We start from the raw sequence: 20,879 nt of genomic DNA, 5'->3' as shown, positions 1-20,879 counted from the left end.
TGCCCACCCCTCCTGAAGCAAGGGCCCACCCTCCACCTCAGTTATCACTCTCCCGACAGAGATAAAGTTTATCTCAAGGCTGGGGGATATGAAAGCTGCTTATCAGCTGCCTCAGTAGAGAAAGTGCTGCCCTAACCAGGAGGCACAGCTGCTGCACCTACAACTCTCCCTGGGCCCAGCCCCTCACCCCAGGTAACAGCCCTACCCAGCCCTCAGCAAGGCTCCCATGGGGCCAAAGGAGTAGAGGCAGGACCTAGGTAGCAGATGAGATACTTAGGGTTAATTAGAGGTAGTTTGAGATTCAGAAGTTTGGGTATATGGCTATGAAGTTTAAGGGAAGGAAATAACTGGGTTTAAGAAGTAGAGAAAAAAATTGGGCTTAGAAATTCCAAGATACATTTTGGGTTCAGAAATGAGTTAGGAAAATAGATGAAGTTAGGGAACCAGAGGTGAAGTCTGAGAGTCAGCTGCCAAGTTAAAGATATAGCTTAAAGGTTAGAAATGGGCTCTGGGGGTCATGATAAAATTTGAGAGAGAAGTTTTGGGGTTTTTTTTTTTGTTTGTTTTTTTCCCCTGGGCAACAATTGGTTTTAGGAGAGAGATGGATATTGGCAGACAGGACTGTCACTGTTATCTAGAGACAAATTCTGGGAACACAGGAAGAGTGGAAGAAGTTAAGCCAAGAGTTGGGGTAGAGAAAGTGTGGAAAGAATGGGGTAGTAGGCCCTAGGGAAGATGGGGAAGGGGTGACATGGTGACAGAATAGTTGTGGGGAACAAACTTAGTATCTAAAGTAGCGAACACATTTTGGCCAATAGGTAGGGGGAAGGAGACAGTTGGGGAGGTCAGAGAGAAGAGGCAGGGAGCATGAGGTGTGACAGGCCATAATGGGGATGGGGACTAAAGTTAGGGTTTAACACATCAGAGATGGGGGTGGCCAGCCAGAAAGAATGGGGTAGAAAGAGAAGTATTCAATTTGGGAGCAAAAATACAACTCTTGGGCCAAAGTGAGGGTGGGTTTTTTTTTTGTTGTTGTTTGTTTGTTTTTGAGGGGGGCAGGAAGAACAGAGAGGTATAGACAAGTTTCAATTAGTAAAATTCCAATTTGAGATAAGATAGTGGGGGTGAAGGGTGAAGGCATGTGATTTCTTAGAGAAGGTAGGCCTGGGAGGATGGAGAGGTGAGCAGTCAGAAGACATAGTTATCTAAGAAGGAATGGGAGAATGGGAAGAAATTTGGGCAGATAGAAGTGAGGAGAGATGGAGATTGGAAACAGAAGTCTGGGAAGCTGTGGAAGAATTGGAGGACGACCCATGTTTTCGGGGCAAGCGTTGGGTCAGGAAGCCTGGAGCAGGCTTGGGGAGCAGGCTGGGTATTGCCTTGCTGGAGGTTCTTTGGGAATGGAGACTGACCTGGAATTGTTGGCGCAGAGGGTTCAGCCACCTTAGTGGTGTGGTGAGCTCAGTGTGATCCCAACGGGAGTCCTCACTGGCCTTGGCCTTTGAGTCTCCCTTCCTCCCTCCCTCCTGCCAGCCCGCCCTCCCTCCTCTTTCCTCCCCAGGGAGTGGCTGGTGCCCCAGTGGGTGGGGCAGTGCAGGGGAGGGGGTGTGCCGCCTCCTTGTGAGGACCTCTTAGGTACTAGTTGCTCCACCCTCCTGTCTATTCTGTAGATTGTGGGATCCCCCTTGCCTTTGGCTTCTATGGAGTCCAGTGTCCAGGTCAAGTCATATGAGCTCTTAGTCAAGATATAAGTCTCATGCTCTATTAGGTTTTTCAGCGAGGAAAGTGCCTACTGTGTACCAAGCTATGTGCGGGCTCAACCTGTAAATGTGTGAGCCCTCCTGAATGTTGGGAGAAGGGGGGTGCTATAGCTGTACCCATTTTGCAGGTGAGAAGAATGAGGCTCAAGAGTTTTTGGGATCATTTCAACCAGAGCCTATGGGCCACCTCCATGAACCAGTCTGGGGTACTAGGCCAGGACTGGTGGAGTAGGGTACGTGTACATGCTTAGTGCTTGTGCTGGGGCTTACGCCAGCTCTGGCCTGCTCTGGGGCAGCAGATAAGTCTTATCAGATGGAGGCGACTGTGGCTGTTGGTGCCGCAGTAACAGGCTGTCTTGGGGTTGGGGGGCAGGGTGGGGTATGCACACAGGGACAGTGCCTCAACTTCTTGCCTGCCATCTGTTAGAGGAGGGAAACTGAGGTGACACCCAGAGTGGACTCCCCTGTGAGTCCCAGAGGATTGGGATCAGATGGTTAAGTAAAAGACTGAGGCAGGAGCAAAGATAATACACAAAGAGATAGTGGGGAGGAGGCAGAGACGAAGAAGTAGGAGGCAGAGGGATGACACCTAGGAGGGAGGGAGGGAAGGAGGAAGGGAAAGAGAGAGAGTGAGGGGGAGAGAGAGAGAGAGACTGAGATGTTAAGATGAACATGGAAAGGTAAAAGAAACAATATGAAGCAGAGATGGACAGATGAAGGAAAACCCGAGAAATGACAAAAGACCTAGGGCACAGGTAGAGGCATGAAGGAGACAGAAACAGTGTAGAGAGGGAGAGAGACTCAGAGCCAGCTTCTGAGAGTGAGCTCTGTGCATGTCTGTGTGTGTGTTCCCGCCTGGTGCCATCGGTGTGAGGATGTCTGTCAGCTGCATTGAAGCGATACCCCTCCAACCCTAGTCACTGGATGCTTACGACCCATCCCTACCTTTTTCTCTTGGCCCACTGGTGCCTCAGTCAAACAAACCTTCAACAGTAGATTGTGAGCACTGCTCCTGCATAAAATGATCACACACACACACACACACACACACACACACACACACACAGCACTGTACTTGGATCCTCATAAGACTTCCTGTCAATAGCCCTGGAAATCTATAAGCTAGGCCTCTCCTAACCATTTCTGTTCTACAGTTGGGAGACTGAGAGCCACTGAAGGAAAGGCAGGGAGGAAGTTCTGAGTTTGTACAGTTGGCCAGCCCTCCTACCAGCCTGTTCCAGATGACTCGATCTCATCTTGTTTCTCTGAGAGCTCTTGTCCCCGTGGGCTTTAAAAATGGGAGGCCTGTCCACTCACTGAAGAGAGACACGAACCAGCAACCACATCAGACTGGACTTCCAGGTTCTTGAATGCAAAATGTCTGGCCTCCAGGGCTGTGACAGCTCTTCCTCATCATTAGTATCTAATTAATTTCATCCTCATTAAAATCCCATACATTGCTGTAGCAGAGCTGCACGCAATGAGTGAAAACCTTTGCACACGTGATTGTAGTCACCTTCACACTGGTCTCCTTACTAAACTGTACACTGGCACGGGAGCCACAAGAGAGCCGTGAGGAGGTATTTATCCTCTCCTCTATCAGGAGCCCAGTAACAAACTTCAGAGACACATTGTACACGCAGTTGCTATTTATCTGATGAAACAAATGAGTAGCCACAGTGAAATAAATGAAAGAATAGTAAAAAAAAATGGGAGGCTTGTTTAAATTGTGTGACAGTGGCTATGCGCCGCTTTCCTTTGTAAAGACACAGATTCCGGACCGGCAGCTAGCCCACAGTTCTCCAACAAGCCACCCGGCTACTCGTGGGGAGACCTAGATGGGGTCATATATGAGTTCCCATTTTTCCCTTCTGCCATGGGGTAATAATGACAACTACCTTCCGTATTGGGGACAGTTCATGTCTTTGAATCCATGTTAAGTGGTCCAACTGACTGAATCTGAGTCCTTAGTATATCAAATATTCTATTTTTTATTGAGGACCCACATGAATCTGAGATGTCTACTGGTGCTAATATTGACTGTACGCTGATATAATGAGCTTTAATGCTGATTCTAATACTAATAGCAGTGGTTAGCTAACACTATCTGAATTCTAGTCTGAGACTCCTATTATTTTTGTAGTGCTAGGAATAGAACCTAATACTTCTTGAATTCGAGGTAAGAGCTTTACTAGCAAGCTATATATCCACAGCCTTAACCCTAATTCTTCCTACTAACTCAGAATAGCAAGCACCAATTCCCATCCTTACCCTATGCCAGGAATATAACTCAGGGCCTTGCATATATGCACTAAGCATGTGCTTTGCCAACTACGCTACATCCCCAGCTCCTGATTCAGCCTAGTGTTTACCTGCAGAAACCTACTGATAGACCAGTGTTGGCAGCACGCAGGTGCTATGCTAAGTTCTTTTTGTCCAAGCATGATTTTATTACATTCTCATCAAGTCTTTGTGGTCTGTCGCCACTGTCCCCTGCCAGACTGGAGTTGGGCCACAGAAGTGAGACTCTCCAAGGCCTCTGTGACTCCCTTCAACTCACAGTGATTGGCTGCCTAATCTCTGGGCAATCAAGTCACCCACTGTTGCTCGCTTGGAAAATGGTTATAATCCGAGACCTTCCTTACCTTACAGCAAATGTAACTAATCTGCACATCACCAATGGTACGCTACATAAACAACACTTCTCAGCATTATTTAGTACTCTTAGTGGCAGAAGTGGTGAGTCTGGGGGTGAGCTATGGGGGAGCCTCATTGGGAGGGGAAGGCTAAGAGGCATGTCCAATGAAATGGTGTGGTGCTGGACTCACATCCCATCTCTTCATTCCTGGAGGTGACAAAGGGCTCAGTAAAGGAAATGAAGGGTGGGGAGTAGGGTGCCTCTGAGGCCAGGCCTCACCCCATTCCCTCCCCCATCCCTGTGGAGGGGGTGCAAGGCCCAGAAGTCTGTGGCCACAGTTCAGCCAGCAGGGAGGCAGCTGGAAAGGCATAGATAAGGGAATCAGCGGGGGCCAGGCTAGGCTTGGGGGAGCCCAGTGCCGGTGGGGGGGGTGGGGTGTCCGGGTTGAAGTGTCTTCTCTGTCACGCTTCCATTTGAGACCCACACTAATGTCCTCTCTTACTCGGATCCTTCCTTGACTGTTCCCATCAACCTCTTTTGAGGTTCAGGAGCCTCTATTTGATTCAAGCCACAGCACTAGGTTATCTGGGCCTCTTTGAGATGGGAGTTCACCAGAGTGGGCTGGAATAAGACTCACCTCAGTAGAACTACCACAGAAAGAAGCAGCAACCAAAACCTGGCCAGGGAGTCATGTGTTTGAATCCAGAGTAAAAATATTGCTTTTTAATCTCAAGAATTCTTTTTACTCGAGATATAACAATTATACATATTTACGGCACATAATACATAATGGTTGAATTGGAGTAATTAGCATATCCACTTCCATAAACACCAAACACCAATGGTTTCTTAGAAATGAAAAAAGGCTGGTCGCATACAAGGAAGACTAGAATAATGGTCATTAGAGTCTGGGAAGAAAAAATATGTGTTTTAGTGCCTTATAGCCCAGTAGGGTAACTAGTTTGCAACACCCAGCTGAATGTAATATTTGTGATTATTTAATGATGAAAAATAACAAAGAAATGGACATAGTAGTACATGGAATCTCAATACTGGAGATGGAGGCAGGAGGATTAGAGGTTCAAGGTCAGGTCATCCTTAGCTACATGGCCAGTTTGAGATCAACCTTGTTTGAAAGAAATAAAAGTGGGGACCAGGGTTTCATTCCCAGCACTCACATAAGGGCTCATAGACATCTAACTCCAGTTACAGGAGATCTAATGTCCTTGCCTCACCTTTATAGGCACCCTCAAGGTACATATACATTCATGCAGGCAAAACATTCATAGACACAAAAATAAACTTTAATTAAAGCAGCCATAATAATGACTTAAGGTAACTAATATAGTGAGTGGTCTGTTCCCAGTGGTCTATACTGTTTGCTATAGTCCTTTCTAATAGAACAAAGTCAGGGCAGGTCAAAGCTATCCAACCCCATAAAGCCACCATTGGTTCTCATCGCTCTTAGAACTCTTCCTTTTGCTAATTTTCTGCTTTCTTTCGTTTCTGAAACAAGGTTTCCCTGGGTGGCTCTGGCGAACCTTAAACTTGATATGTGGATGAGGCTGGCTTTGAACTCACAGAAATCAGTCTTCCTCTGCCTCACGTACTGCTAGGATTAAAGACATGAGCCGCCTGGCTTGGCTTTTTGTCTTTTTAAAGGGTTATTTTAGATTTATTTTATTTTATGTATGGTATCTACAACGGCCATGAAAAGGCATTAGGTCCCCCTCAAACTGAAGTTGCAGATGGTTGTGAACTGCTACATAGGTGTTGGGAATTAAACTCAGGATCTCTGAAAAAGCGGCCAGTGTTCTTAACTGCTGAGCCATCTCTCTAACCCCAAACTCTTCTACTTTTGAGCTCATTTGAAATTTAGAATCTAAAGTGCATAAATAAAAATGTACGTTTCTTTTATTAAAAAAAAACAAAATGAAAGTAGGCGGTTACAAATAGTAGGCAAAGTGTGACTTCACATTTGATTTTAACTAATTAAGAATAAGCATGCATACAGAACAGAAAGGACTAGGGGTGAAGCTCAGGGATGGAGCTGTTGCTTAGAATTTGTGAGGTTCAACCCTCAACACACACACACACACACACAAAATATGTTCATACACCAACATTAATTCTGAGCAATAATCTATTTTTTGTTCTCTTTGGTTTTGTGTGGCCTTTATTCTGGTAAGAAGCAAACAATACTGAGGAGAAGCCATTGTGATTGTTGCTATTATTATTTTGAAACAAATAAGGTTGGCCTCAAACACATTTTTTTTCTGCCACAGACTCCCAAGCGCAGGGACCGCAGGCGTACAAGCACCATGTCCAGCTCTGACTAGAACTAACCTGCAGGAGCTGAGAGTCTAAGGAGGCGGACTTGGACCCTTTCTTCTGCTATCAGGTCATTGTGAAAACTGAATCAAAGAAACTGGAATTTCTCGGAATTCTCATCCCAGGGGAAGGAAAAAGGTGGGACTCTAATGCCAAGAGGGGAAGCTTGTCTCCTGGTAAGAGTTTCACAGAGTTCTGAAAGTTTATCAGACCACCAAAGAGATCAGAGTCCAGAGCCAATATAGTCGTGTGTCAAAGATGGGCAGGCAGTCCCTCACCTTTGACCAGCACTGCTTAGTTATGGCTAATCTTGCGTTCTCTTTAAACCCAAACCTCTTGCCAGGGCCCTGGAAGACAGTCTTGAGCCATTTCTTTAGCCCCAGATCTTTATTTTCAATATGTATTTTTGTATCATGGGTCTGTTCTCTTCTCTACTATTTATTTGTTGTTTGTTTGTTTGTTTATAGGCAGGGTTTCTCTATGTAGCCCTGGCTGTTCTGGAACTCACTCTGTAGACCAGGCTGGTCTTGAACTCACTCTGTAGACCAGGCTGGTCTTGAACTCACTCTGTAGACCAGGCTGGTCTTGCCTCTGCTACCTCCCCTGGGATAAAGGTGTGTAACACCACCACCTTGTTTACTCCTTCCCTTCAGTTGTTTGTTTTTCTAAGTTGCCAAGTGAAGTACGGAATATACCAGTAGTGCTTGACTTGACACTCAACAATCTCAATCCTGTCCCATTGTCACTGTTTAGGTACCAATGACCAAGAACACAGATCTGGCTCTTAATCAGGTGAGCACACAGTCGAGAAAGATACATCATTGTTCAAATCAGGAATATGTAAACTGGTGCCTTTCTGTCAAAACTTCTTAGCTAGAAATAGCTTTGGGAACCAAAGTCCTTCATCCTTACACTGAATCACATCATGAGAGGCTACAAACTATCATTAAGGTCCAAGAAATAAGACCAAAAATAGAGACTTTTTTTTTATATTACCGTAGTCTGTCCTGTAACTTGGTTATTTAGATGTTCCTTCTGAGACAGTATTTCACATAACACAGACAGGCCAAGTGGTAAGTCTGCCTGCCTCTCCCAAACACTAAAAGTAGAGGTCTACAACCACCATACCTGACACAAGTCACCTTTTATAGCAAGACAGTACAGCAACTCATTTTCCAAAACACTTTCTATACTAGATGAGTAAAAAAAACAAGCGAAAAACCAACTCTCCTAAAATAGCCGTTACTAGGCATGGGAGTAGAGGGTAGGGGCTCTTCCAGCAATGGGAATGAAATTAAGCCACAAAAGGGGACACTTCAAGCAAATCTGAATTGAACAAGGAGGAGGAACGGGTGGGGAGCACGAATGTACAGCAGTTCTGAATTCGACACCAGGCTAAGTCTGTAAACACAGAGGTCTCATTGCAGCCCAAGTGAGGTTGAAACCCACTACATGGGCCATACTAACCATGAACTCAATCTTGCCTTATCCTCCCAAGTGCTGGGATTAGAGATATACAGCATCTGCCCCTTTCACCCTGGCGGGGTTGGGGTGGGGAGTAAAGGGTGATGGACTATCTGCATACACAGTACAGGCTGGTCCTGGACTTAAAATTTTCCTGCCACACTCTTGTTGGAGTTTTAGCCTGTGTCACCACACCAAACACCCCCACCCTTTTTTTCTCATTCAGAAGAACAGTAGAGTCTATGGGTTTTAAAATTAGCAATGGGTGCCTATTTTTCCTTTCTCTCTCTCTCTCTCTCTCTCTCTCTCTCTCTCTCTCTCTCTCTCTCTCTCTCTCTCCTTCCCTCCCTCCCTCAGAAAGGGTCTTTCGACGTAGCCTTGGCTAACATGAAACTTACCTTAGATACCTGGCTGGCGTATCTTGCAGTGATCCTCCTGCCTCTGCCTTCTGAGTATACGAATTACGGCCATGCTTCACTACACCCAGTCTCGAAGGTTTTCTCAGCAGAAGCATTTTGGGCTGGGAGTAGTGGGATATTTTCCCAGGAGTTGTTGGCATTCCTGATAGAACGTGCTGACCTTGAGATAAAGGTGGCCAGAGATAACTGTTTTAAAAAATGCTTGAAAAAGGATGGTCTAGAACATACTTTAAAAAAAAAATAACAAATTCAAAGAGCCCAGTTTGTGGTGGGAAAGTTTGCGTGACATTTTCAAACATCCTAGGAGTCTAGGCTGGCTTTAAATTTGCTTTGTAGCTGACTTTGGATTCCTGCTCCTTGTCTGCTTTTGGAGAGCTGGGACTGTAGTCTTAGACATGTCTATTTTTTATGCGATTTTGAGTGTTGACACTAACCCCCACAGTGTATGAAAAGTATAAACTTTTTACATCTGTTTTTCAGGAGTGTGTTTTTGAGACAGGTTTTCTCTGTGTAGCCCTGACTGTCCTGGAATTCACTCTGTAAACCAGGCTGGCCTTGAATTTGAGATCTGTTTCTGCTTCCCTGGAAATGAAGGCCCCACCACCCAGCATTTTTTTCATTATTGAAAATAAAAGGTTTATTTGCAAATCTTAATAATGTTACTATTTGTTTTTCCAGTTAGGGATTGTACACGTGTGTGTGTATATATATATATATATGTGTGTGTGTGTGTGTGTGTGTGTGTGTGTGTGTTGCCAGCTTCTCCAACAGTAAACAGTTCACTCACTAACGCAAAAGATGGCTCTTCTTCCCACTCGAAACTACTTTCTACCATGAAGAAATCTCACTGTACTTGCATGGAGGCTCTGGAGCATGTGGCAGAGAGGTGTTTGGGACAATAGAAAAGAAGCATCCCATTGTTTTTCTCTTCTCAGTTACAGAACTAAAGATAACAATGACAGTTCTAATATTACAAGGAAAGCTTAAACATTAGAAAAAGAAGAGACTATGAGATGGATGGATATAACTTGTATGTTCATGTGTGGCAGGTTCTAGACAAAACCTCCAGTGTTTAATCTTCAGATTCATATTTTGCCAGTCTTTTCCACAGGTCTTTGATTTGATCATTTTAGTGAGAATCTCTTCCATGTTTTGATAAGCTGCTGTTTGTTGAACTTTCTTTTCAGCCACGTTCAGCTGCTCCTGTACCCCGAAGAGGTCATGATTGGCTGCTGCTAGGTTCTCCTCCAAAGCCTTTTGGTTTTATTTTTTCTTTATTTTATGTATATGACTATACCATCTCTATCTTCAGACACACCAGAAGAGGACATCAGATCTCATTACAGATGGTTGTGAGCCTCCATGTGGTTGCTGGGATTTGAACTCAGGACCTCTGGAAGAGCAGTCTTAACCACTGAGCCGTCTTTTGGTTTTCTGTCTTGTCATTAAGTGTCTTCTGAAATTCACTCCCAAGAGTTGCAACTGTGTTCTCCAAGTCATCCAAGTCTTAGGCCTTTATAAAATCCTGTTGGTTTCCTTGATCAAGCTGTGAATCTTGAAGTACTCTTTCCAATTTTGACTTCTCATCCAGAGCATTTACAGACTGCATCTCAATGGTCTTCAGTCTTGACTTTAGTTTCTCATTCTCTTGTTGAAGTCTTAAAGTTTCCTTGTCTAGGAGTTCTGTTGTTCCACTCTTGATAATTGGAATAAGCTTACGCTTTGTGACATCTATGATGGGCTTTTCATTTGAAGATGCAAATTCTGCCTTTTCAAATTCAGCAACTTGTTCTAAATTCTGTTTTCAAGTTCAGAGATGTCTGTCTGTAGCTTTAGATACCACTTCTCAGCTTGTAAAGACAGGTGCCGCAGGAACAGGACATTGGTGTAGGCTGTACTGATGAGCTCGGACTCCACCTCACCGTGTAACACAGCCTGCAGCCCACATAGGACTTCTGAAACCTCATCCATGGTGAAAGTCTCCTCTGGCAGTCTGCTTTCCATGAGGTCTTGAAAGCTGGAATCTACTGTTTTAAGTCTCAAGCCTTTTTTCGAATGAGCAAAACGCATGTAATTAATGACCTCATTTTGATGGTGCTATTTGGGCCCACCCAATTCTACCATAGCGGTGGCTGGACCAGGCAAGAAACAGGAAGGCGACCCACACCTGGGGCCTGAGGAAAATAGGTTGTTTCAGTATCAACTTAGAAACTTTTTCTTTCATGTGTGCTGTGTGTAGGTGTGCGGTGCCGTGATATTAGTATGGAGATTAGAGGACAGCTTTCAAAAGTTGGTTTTACCAAGTCGATCCTACTTATTGAACTTAGACACTCAGACTCACTCAGACTCAGTGAGAAGTGCCTTTACTTGCTGAGCCAACTCACTGGCCTTCTTTATTAAAACTTATATTGGGGTTTGAAGAGATGGCTCAGTTGCTAAGGGCACCTACTGTTCTTGAAGAGGAGTTGGGTTTGGTTCCCAGAATCCACATGGTGGCTCACAACCATCGGGGTATCCTACACTCTCTTCTGATCTCCATAGACACTGGACATACATGCAGGTGAAACACCCCCAGACATAAAATACATCTAAAGAAGTTCTTATTCTAGCGGGGAGTCCAGACAGGGTTTCTCAGTGCAATAGCCCTGGCTGTCCTGAACTCACGTTGTAGACAATGCTGGCCACAAACTCAGAGATCTGCCGTCTTTGCCTCCCGGGTGTCAAGAAAGGCAGTTTTTAAAAGTTGGTTCCTCTCCCCTTCCCCCTACCCCTTTCCCTCCTTTAAATGCGATAGGCAAAGCTGAAAGCCCAGGAGAAGACAAAGACCAGACAAAGACCAGGAAAAGGAAGATAAACAAAGTGGCATCTGGGGTCTCCTACCCATGGAGTCCCTTCTTGGTCCCATTCTTTGCATTTTGCGAAGGGCTTCCCTCCAGGAGTGTAGATACCGCGTTCTTTCTCTCTGCATGTTCTCCGTAATATACCTAATAGAAGCCATCAAAGTCAAGCATTGTGCGAAGGTCTCCGGGAGAAACCCAAGAGCCTTTGTTAGGAGCAAAATGGAGGAGAGCGGGGAGGAGCATCCTAGAAGGCGGGCCACTAGTTACGTATGTCCTGGCCGCTGAGCAGACCTTAGTCATACTTGTCGCGTTCCTACCATCTTCATACCTGTTGACGTTCCTTCTCAGAACAACGTAAGCTCTGAAGAGGCTTCTGGGTAGCACACACCTTCAGTGGCAGTGTATAGGAGGTGGGGGCAGACAGATCTTTGTGAATTCCAGACATAACTTATTCTCAGCATTATCTGATCTTAAATGGTGAGTTTAAGGTGAGCCTGGCTTGGGGCTGGAGAGAGAGATGGCTCAGCTGTTAAGAGAACTGACTGCTCTTCCAGAGGTCCTGAGTTCAATTCCCAGCACCTACATGGCAGCTCACATGTCTGGAACTCCTGTTCCAGGGGATCTGACACACAAACATATATGCAGGTAAATACCAGCACATATAGAAAAATTTTAAAAAGCATAAAGTAAAGGAAAGTCATTTCTAAACTTTACCTGGGCGAGCTTATTAAAATATTATTGTTTGGTTTGGCTTGGTTTTGAGACAAAGCTGGCCTGGAATTGCTATGTAGACCAGATTAACCTTGAAATTACAAAGATCCAGTCATTTTGGCCTCTGGAGTACTGGCGTCAAAGTTGTGTGCCACCAGATCTGGCAGAAACATTAATTTTAACCTTCCCCTGTAAAAATGATTTGGGCCTGGTGCTTTCAATTATTAATTATAAAGATGGGTTGAGAAAAGAAGTCTGATTGTGACATTTGTGAAAGACAACCTAAAGAGAGCTAAACATATTTTTATTGGGTATTGAAAATATCTGAACAGCGTTTAGTAGAAAAACTTAAAAGTGTACAGTGAAGAGATTAATTTCAAGGTTGACCTGTACCCAGAGATGTTTTCCCTTAGCTGGTTTCAAATGGTTTCAAATGTATTGCCAATGTTGAGAGGACCAACCTTCACTTTGAAATACTAAAAGATAATAAACTATGTTGTAAATAATCTGCTTTAGTATCTAAGTGTGTTGCTAGTGTCCTTTATCCCTGATTCTTGCTCTCTCTGATGTACGGATATGACAACAAGGCTCAGAGGGAAACTCTGAGGACCAATTAGATTAGGGGGAAAAAAGCAGTGGAGGGTTCCAAAGCGGGATACTTATTGGTCCCTGCAGGAGGTGGGCTTATTGAATCCTGTTTTGAGTTGACGGTGGTACATATAATGCCCTATGAATCTGACTGGACACATGTAGAGATATGTATCTAAATTGTATATATCATGGACAATGACCAGCAATCGCTATTGTTCAGCACAAAGAGGGGCTTCAGCCAGCCACAGCCAACCTGAGTAATGGGTCCAGCAGCCTAGAATATCCCATGGCTTCCCTTTGACCCTGTGCCAGGCTGAATAGCCTAAGCTAACTGCACAGGAGATGAAAATATGCACTTGTATGAGAAAGGGAGCCAACTCCTGGAGATCATGTTTATGGAGTCCTCCCATTGGCACAGCTAGATGGAACTCTGCCCCCTTTTAAATGAGCAACTAATACAATCAACAGTGGCATTTTCACACTGTATTAAACCTTGGATAATTTTTTACTTTAGTTCCTCTAGTAACTGGCTCCTGAAACCAGTTGCACTTTGCTTAAAATGGATGAGAATGTCCTGTGGGTAATGTCTTAGCATCTTACAAATAATTTTTAAGTCACCATTCAACAGCCCACCCCCAAACTCTCTGTAAAATGATTTGTCTTACAGACTTAAAAAGATGTCATTCAAAAATCTACATTCTACTAAACCAAAGATATTTAAATATCTCTTTAGAAGAGGGTGATTATGGCCCATTCCTTCAACTCTAGTACTAGGGAATCAGAGGCAGACAGATCTCTGAATTCAAGGTCAGCCTGGTCTACAGAGTGAGTTCCAGGATAGCCAAGGCTACGCAGAGAAACCCTGTCTCTATATAATTCTTTTGTGCCACAATGCTGACTGCTGCTGGTTCTACACGTAAATGCAGCCCTCTAAAACTCGAGGTATTTATAAATCTGCTTATGATTTGACTGCTTTATCTTCAAAGTTGCTTTACTACTATGGGTTTGTTTGTGATGCCTGTCTGATACCCTTGGAAATCCAAAGAGGACACTGGAACTACCTGTGGGTGTGATCTGCATGTAGGCACTAGAAACTGAACCTGGGTCCTCTAATAACTGGCTCCTGAAACTAAGTGTGCTTGGCTTAAGATGGAGGAGAATGTCCAGCCAGTGCTCTTAACCACTGAGCCATCTCTCCAGCACCTGCTGCTGTTTTGTACAGCGTTAGAGCTACCTGTTTTGTAATACCTAACTGTTAATGTTCTACAGAACCACAGCTTTTAACCAGTGAACCTGAACAGCACTTTAGAGACACTAGGACATTACCCATAGGACAACTGACTGGACGTCAGGTGTACCTGACCTAAGAGCCAATTCATCTATCCCCCAGTTGTTCAAATCAGGCCTGAAAGGCTGATTAGTCCCAGCTCCTTGACATCTGTCATTTACCCTCCCAAGGTGGATCAAATCAGACCAATCACAGGGAATCTTTGCCTGGTATCACGGGACTATGGAGAGCAAACCACCAGATGGTCAATTAGCCATGTCTTCAGAAAATATTTGTTCAGAGATGGGGGTGGGGAGATGGTCAGACCGAAAATAAAGTCACAGTAGGCATGGGAGCACTTGCCTGGGAAGCCGACCTGGGAGGGTCCTGAGTTTGAGGCCAGCGTGAGTCTCATGCTGAGAGCCTGTCTCAAGCCAGTGCAATGGAGTTGTGTCACCCCTTCCAAAAGTAACTAGGAGCCATGGGAAGTGATTCTTAGGTGTGGTACCCCACACTAGATTGTAGCCTCCTTCCCTAGGTTCACTGTATTTTTCCTTTTGTTTTACACATAGACGTGCCGGTTCCAAAGTATCTATTAAAACAGAACGTGGGAATAAGGACCAGTCTGGCAGAAAAGATGATATTCTAAGGAGACACTTGTATTGAGGTTTTTGTCCTTCTTCCCAGTGTAGCTTGATTAACTAATCAATCACCTTTTAATTGGCCTCTTTTAATTAGCTTATTGAGGACAGATGGCCAGACCTGAGTGGGGGCACATGTGACCCCTCCCCCCAAGAGATCTACCAACTGAACTATACCCCCAGCCCAAAGCTTCTTTACACTTTATTTTTCCTTTTTTTATTATTCCTTTTCTCCTTTTTTATCCTCTTTTGAGACAGAGTCCTACACTACAGCGCAGCCCAAGCTAGCCTGAAACTGCAGCCTAAGCCGGCCTCCAACTCCTGGTGATTTTGTGTCAGCCTTGGGGACTGGTCTGCGGGAGAAATAGATGTAAGCTCCCACATCTTGCTGTAAGCAAGACGTTATTTATTTATTTGGTTGGTTGGCTGGTTTTGTTTTTAATGGACAAAGGCTTCTTTTATTTATTTATTTATTTTTTTTAGTACAGAATAGAGTTTATTCAGGTCATGGGAGAGTTAAGAGGGAGAGAGAGAGAGGGAGAGGGGGAGGGAGGGAGGGAGGGAGGGAGAGAGAGAGAGAGGGAGAGAGGGAGAGTAGAGGAGTAGAGGCTGGCCATGAGCACGTGGAGGGAGAGGGGGAAGGGAAAGGGAAGAGGAGGGGTAGGGGTGGGAGAGCGAGGCTGCAAGAGCACAAGAGCAAGAGAGCGGCTTGTTTTATTTTAATCACAGATTCCTGTGAGGTCACAGCCAGGCCACTCTACAAATGCTAAGGAAGCTTTATTTTTGGTCTCTTCCTCCTCGGACAGTCTTGATGATCTCTTCCTTCTTGGCCTGGAGGTGCTCCCCCGGAGTGCTTTCTTGCTTCCTCGGTCTTACACCTACATGCCTCAGCCTGCTCAGCCAGTAGCTTCTTGCGGGCCTGGTCTGCCCTCAGTTTGGCGATAATGCGTCATGAGAATCCGCTTGTTTTTTGAATAATTCCCTCTGACCTTCAGGTACAGGCTGTGATGCGTATGGCGGCCAATCTTCTTAGATTCCCGGCATCTCCTGAGAAGCCAGTGCAGAATCCTCACCCTTCTCATCCAGGTCACCTTCTCGGGCATGCGAGCATTGGCAATACCTTCCTCTTCCCTAAACTCATATGCCTGCCCTACCGACAAGGTGTCCTCCCCCCAACTCCCCCCCCCCCAGGCGAGCCCGGTGGCTTCCAGATGAGCAGCCCATCTTTGCTGAGCTTCCTGATCTGCTGATGGGACTTGGCCTTGGCGATTTCGTTGGTCTCACTGGGTCCAAGCGGACTTTCTTTTTACCACAGCGGAGACACTAGAGGCAAGCCTCTTCTGTAGCCTGAGCGTACTCACGGCTGTGGACACAGCGGCGAAAGGAAAGCGAGGGCCAGATTTTAAGTTCGAGAAGCATACAAGGGGCACAAAGACAAACATCTGGCGGGGCATGATGGTTTGCTGGAGAGAGATGCAGAAGGACCAGGAGTTCAAGGCAAGCTTTGGCTATGTGGTGAATTTTAGTCAAGCATGAGCTACATAGCAAGTTCTAGATCAGCCAGTAGTATGTAACGCAACCCTGTCTCATAAAACAAAACAAGGAGCTGGAGACATAGCTTAGCTGAGGTATATGGCTTCCAAGACACTGTACTTACGTGCACAATGCTCCTACACGCACATACACACACACATATAAAATCAAATCATTAAATATATGCATATAATTAAAATAAAACAAGCAGCTAAGCCTGAATTTTACTAAATACACAGCAGAAATGCCAGCTGATTTAGTAATTGTGTGTTTAAGTTTTGGATACACTGAATCGTGTGTAAAAGAGAATATTATTGACTACCTTATATGTATTAAATCTACTTACATGAACTTTTGCCTAACACTTGGAAAAACTTAGACACATATCTTAATTTAGCCTCAAGATGTGTGTGTGTGTGTGTGTGTGTGTGTGTGTAGCAACAGATATAAGAGTACCCTATGTTAATAGTTGCTTATTTAACTACAGTTGTAAGGGAATTACTCTCAAATCTTTAAAATAATTATGTACTTAAATCAGTGTTTTACTTTAGTTGTTTTTTTTTTTTTAATTAACTAACTGTTTGGAGACAGGAGCTTTGTGTAGCCCTGGCTGTCCTGGAGCTTACTAAGTAGACAGGCCTGGCCTCAAAGTCCCCCAGATTCTCCCATCTCTGCTTCTCAAGCACTGGAATTAAAGGCACCCGCCACTGTACCCAACTAACTTTGGTTTTAAAAAGATGCGTTTTCATTTGTGGGTCTGTGGGGGTGGGGTCAGAGAAAGAACTAGATTTCCTTAAAGTGGGGTTACAGAGGCATTGGGAGCTGCCTGATGTGGGCTTTAAAGTGTGTGCCACTACACCCCATAACCTTGACTTCCATAAGATTCTGTTCCCTCGTCATCAAGAGCATGGCGGTGTAGACACATTGCCCATCAGCAGTAGAAGGATGCGAACAGAACCCCTGGAACAGAATGACTAGACGAATCGGAATCTCCAGGCTCCCGGCTCTCTGAGAGACTGCCTCAGTAAAGTACTCAATGGAGAAAGCACTTGATGTCAGTTTGGACCTTCCGTGTGAACACACTCACCCTGAGGTCAAGGCCAGGCTCTAGAAGGAAGCTCTCAAAACAACAGTGTCAGGAGGTGAGGGCTCATGCTTTTAATTCCAGCACTTTTAATTCTGGGAGGAGGTGGAGGCAGAGGCAGAGGCAGAGGCAGAAGCAGGCAATTCTGTGAGTTCAAGACCAAGCCCCATCTACAGAGTGAGTTCCAAGACAGCTAGGGCTGCACAGAGAAACACTGTCTCAAAAACAAACAAACAAAAACAAAAAAACAAAACAAATGAACAAACCAAAAAACACTACAAGATTAAACAATTATCTTGAAAAAAATCATTTTAACTTTTTGAGATGGGTTTCCGAGGTACCCCAGGCTGACCTCAACTATGCAGCCTTCCTGCCTCAGGCTCTGCCTCTGAGTCCTGAGATTCAGATTGTTGATTCCCAGCACTGTGCCCAGCTAAAAAATCTTTGTATATATACTTTAAAATTTTTAAATTAATTTTGAGACAGTATCTTTGTGTAGCCCTGGCTGTCCTGAAATTTGCTTTGTAGACCAGGCTGACATTGAACTCAGAGATGTCCCTGCCTCTGCCTCCTGAGTACCGGGATTTAAAGGTGTAGGCCATCATGCCTGGCCTGAATCTTTGTTTCAAGTCACCTTTTTATAAATATTTTAAAAGTGGATCAAATTTTTGAAGAAACCCTTAATGTTTTGAACATAAGGAATTTGATATTTGTCAAGTTGCATGATAGTTTGTTAGGATCTCGAGTTAGAGAGAAACGCTGAATCAAAATCTAACAAAAAATTGTTTTATGTGAAATGTAGAAAACATTGAATATTGTGAGGCTGGAGAGATGGTTCAGTGGTTAAGAGCACTGGCTGCTCTCCCATCGGACCCGGGTTCAATTCCCAGCAACCACATGGTCGCTCATAACCAGCTGTAACTCCAGTTCGAGAAGATCTGACACACATGCAGGCAAAACACCAATGCACATAAAAAGAAAGCATTAAATATTGTAACTTAAACATCTGAGAAACTGGCCAGTGAGGATGGCTCAGTAGGTAAAGACTCTTGCCCCAGGTCTGACAACCTTCTAGCCTTAAAACCCATATAAAAGTACACACATGAAATATGGACACACAATAACGACAGTAAGTTATAAAGAATGCATTGAATAGGTAGAAAGTCAGAAAAATGTGTTAGAGACATTTTAATTTTTGTAAATACTCTTAAGGCATTTATTTATTACAATGTTCTCTGCCAGAATTTCACAGTAGCTTAGAATTCAACTCAATCTTGACACTTCTGAGGTTGTCACCTCATGCGTTATAAACCCCTTCTTTATCAGGTAGTGTGACCAGCATCCACATGAAGAGCCCTATGGTTGGCCTCTTGTTCCCCTGGTGAGCCAACTAGATGTTAATACTGCTCTGCTACAAGGCAACAGCTCCTAACTGGAACTCATCAGAAAAGGTGAGACCTCTGCAGAGTGCATTTTGAAGAAGAGGTACTTTTTGCTTATGAAAAGAAACCAGTGAGTCCTCTAAGATTAATCAGAGGACGTATTTAACAGTTGAGCACATGATTTGGAGTGAAGACTTCGGATGTTGCTCTGCTGGTCCAGGCTGCTCAATACTCTTTGGTTCCTCCTGTGGGCCCCCTTCATCAGGTATCACAAAGCCTTCATCTGTGGCATAAAGAAGATCTACAATCCTCTGCAGTAAGGGTCATTTTCCCCTCATTCTCCAGGCAAATCAGTTCGATGTTCCTTAGCTTTCCAAAGTAGAAGTCTCTCTTCTTCTCCAAGTCTTCAACCATCATAATTTGCATAAAAAAACTTCTTGAACCATTGAAGGATTCAAAATTGTCCTGAAGTTTTCCTTTTACTAATTTATCCGCAGGAATTATTTTGTCCACGCCCATCCTCTTGAAGCCGGCTTGTAGTATTTTGAAGTTCTAGATATAGTCATGTTCTACCTTAGCCTGGAATTTCACTTTCTTCAAGGCAATGGAGCCAGGGAAGAGCATGCCCGTAAACTGTGTGCAGCCCCTGGACATGACTGTTCTATCTTTGTCAGATTCAACTGCAGAGATTCACTGATCCATGCCAGCATATCATGTCGACTTAAGGTTATCACTGGTGACTGACATCGACTATACATTCACGACCATCTTTGGCTCTCACAGGACCCGTGTCCGCTGTCCATGCACCCGGCTCTGGTTCTGCCTTTGTCTCGTCCCGACATTTAAGTTTTTACTTTACTAAAAATTTGAAATTAGGTAATTTGTCCAATTTTTATTTAAACTGGGTGTGATGGCTCATGCCTGTAATTCAGCAGGTGAAATTCAGCAGGCAAAAGCAGGATTGTCATGAGTTCTAGGCCAGGAAGAGCTATAAGATGAGGCCTTGTCTCTAAAAGGCTTTAGAAAACAAAACAAAGCAACAAGAACAACAAACCCAGCTTAAGTCTGGCAAACTGAAAGGCAACTAGATGTGGTTGTGGACTCCTGGAATCCCAGCACGTGGGAAGTAGAGGCAGAAGGATCAGGAGTTCAAGGCTGGGAGATGAATTAGTGGTCAGAGCACTTGCCATACAAGCATGAGGACCCGAGTTCAAATTCTCACACCCACGAGCTCACATGCACAAGGCTGTGGTTGTATCCTTGGTGCTGGGAGAGGAAGAAAGTGGGTCCTAGGAGTTTGTTTAATAACCAGCCAAGTCAAAATGTCAGAGAGAAACCCTCTCTCAAGGCAAAGAGGAATTCAGTGTCTTCCTCCAGTATCTAGGTCCCTGCATACAGATGCATACATCTGGATGCTCGCATGCATACAACACACATACACATGGTACCCATACACACCTAAGATGAACTTCAAAAAAATACTACTATGTAGCATGAATTACCCAAAGATATATTGACAGATGCATACTGTAAGTTCTATGTAACTTATGGTGAAGCAGCTCTACCTACTAGCGGCTTGGCTTTAAACAACCTCCGCTTGAAGGGTGACTGTATATTGCAATAGCTTGGAGAACCACTTGGAGTATATGAGCTTTTGACCATTTGCTTTTTGTGTGTTTGTCTGTTTGTTTTGATTTTTCAAGACAGGGTTTCTCTCTGCTGCTCTGGCTGTCCTGGAACTCCCTTGGTAGAGCAGGCTGGCCCTGAACAAGAGATCCACCTGCCTCTGACTCCAGAGTGCTAGGATTAAACCCATGTAACACCACGCTGGCTTGTTTTTTTTTTTTTTTTTTTTGTTTGTTTCTTTCTTTGTTTGTTTTGTTGTTGTTTGGTTTGTTTTTTTTAAAGAAAAAACTTTTTAAAGGTTTTATTTATTTATTGTATGTGAGTACACTGTCTCTTCAGACACACCAGAAGAGGCATCAGAACCCATTACAGAGGGTTGGGAGCCACCATGTGGTTGCTAGGATTCAAACTCAGGACTTTTGGAAGAGCAGTCGGTGCTCTTAACCACTGAGCCCTTGGTTTTGTTTTTAACAAAAGAGAAAAATGACAATTCTAGAGGAAGAAAGCCTCTATATTCATCCCCTGTTTATAAAAAAAATTTTCCTTTTTCCATGTCGTGTTTAGGATGTCAACTTCAATTCCTGGGACTGTG

The 20,879-nt window shown here is 44.3% G+C and overlaps 2 pseudogenes across 2 annotated transcripts; both read right to left on the bottom strand.

The window, feature by feature from the left end:
• Positions 1–9,684: 9,684 nt before the first annotated feature.
• Positions 9,685–10,703, bottom strand: LOC308414585 (leucine zipper transcription factor-like protein 1; annotated as a pseudogene). Its single transcript has 2 exons — positions 10,036–10,703; positions 9,685–9,866 (listed from the first exon to the last, which is right to left on the bottom strand). The product of its transcript is annotated as a leucine zipper transcription factor-like protein 1 (transcript).
• Positions 10,704–15,381: 4,678 nt separating this feature from the next.
• LOC308415862 (large ribosomal subunit protein eL19-like) lies at positions 15,382–16,116 on the bottom strand (annotated as a pseudogene). Its single transcript has one exon. The product of its transcript is annotated as a large ribosomal subunit protein eL19-like (transcript).
• Positions 16,117–20,879: the final 4,763 nt, after the last annotated feature.

This window comes from Micromys minutus, assembly GCF_963924665.1.
Source record: "Micromys minutus genome assembly, chromosome: X".
NCBI lineage: Eukaryota > Metazoa > Chordata > Mammalia > Rodentia > Muridae > Micromys > Micromys minutus.
This window is presented reverse-complemented; position numbering and strand designations above follow the sequence as displayed.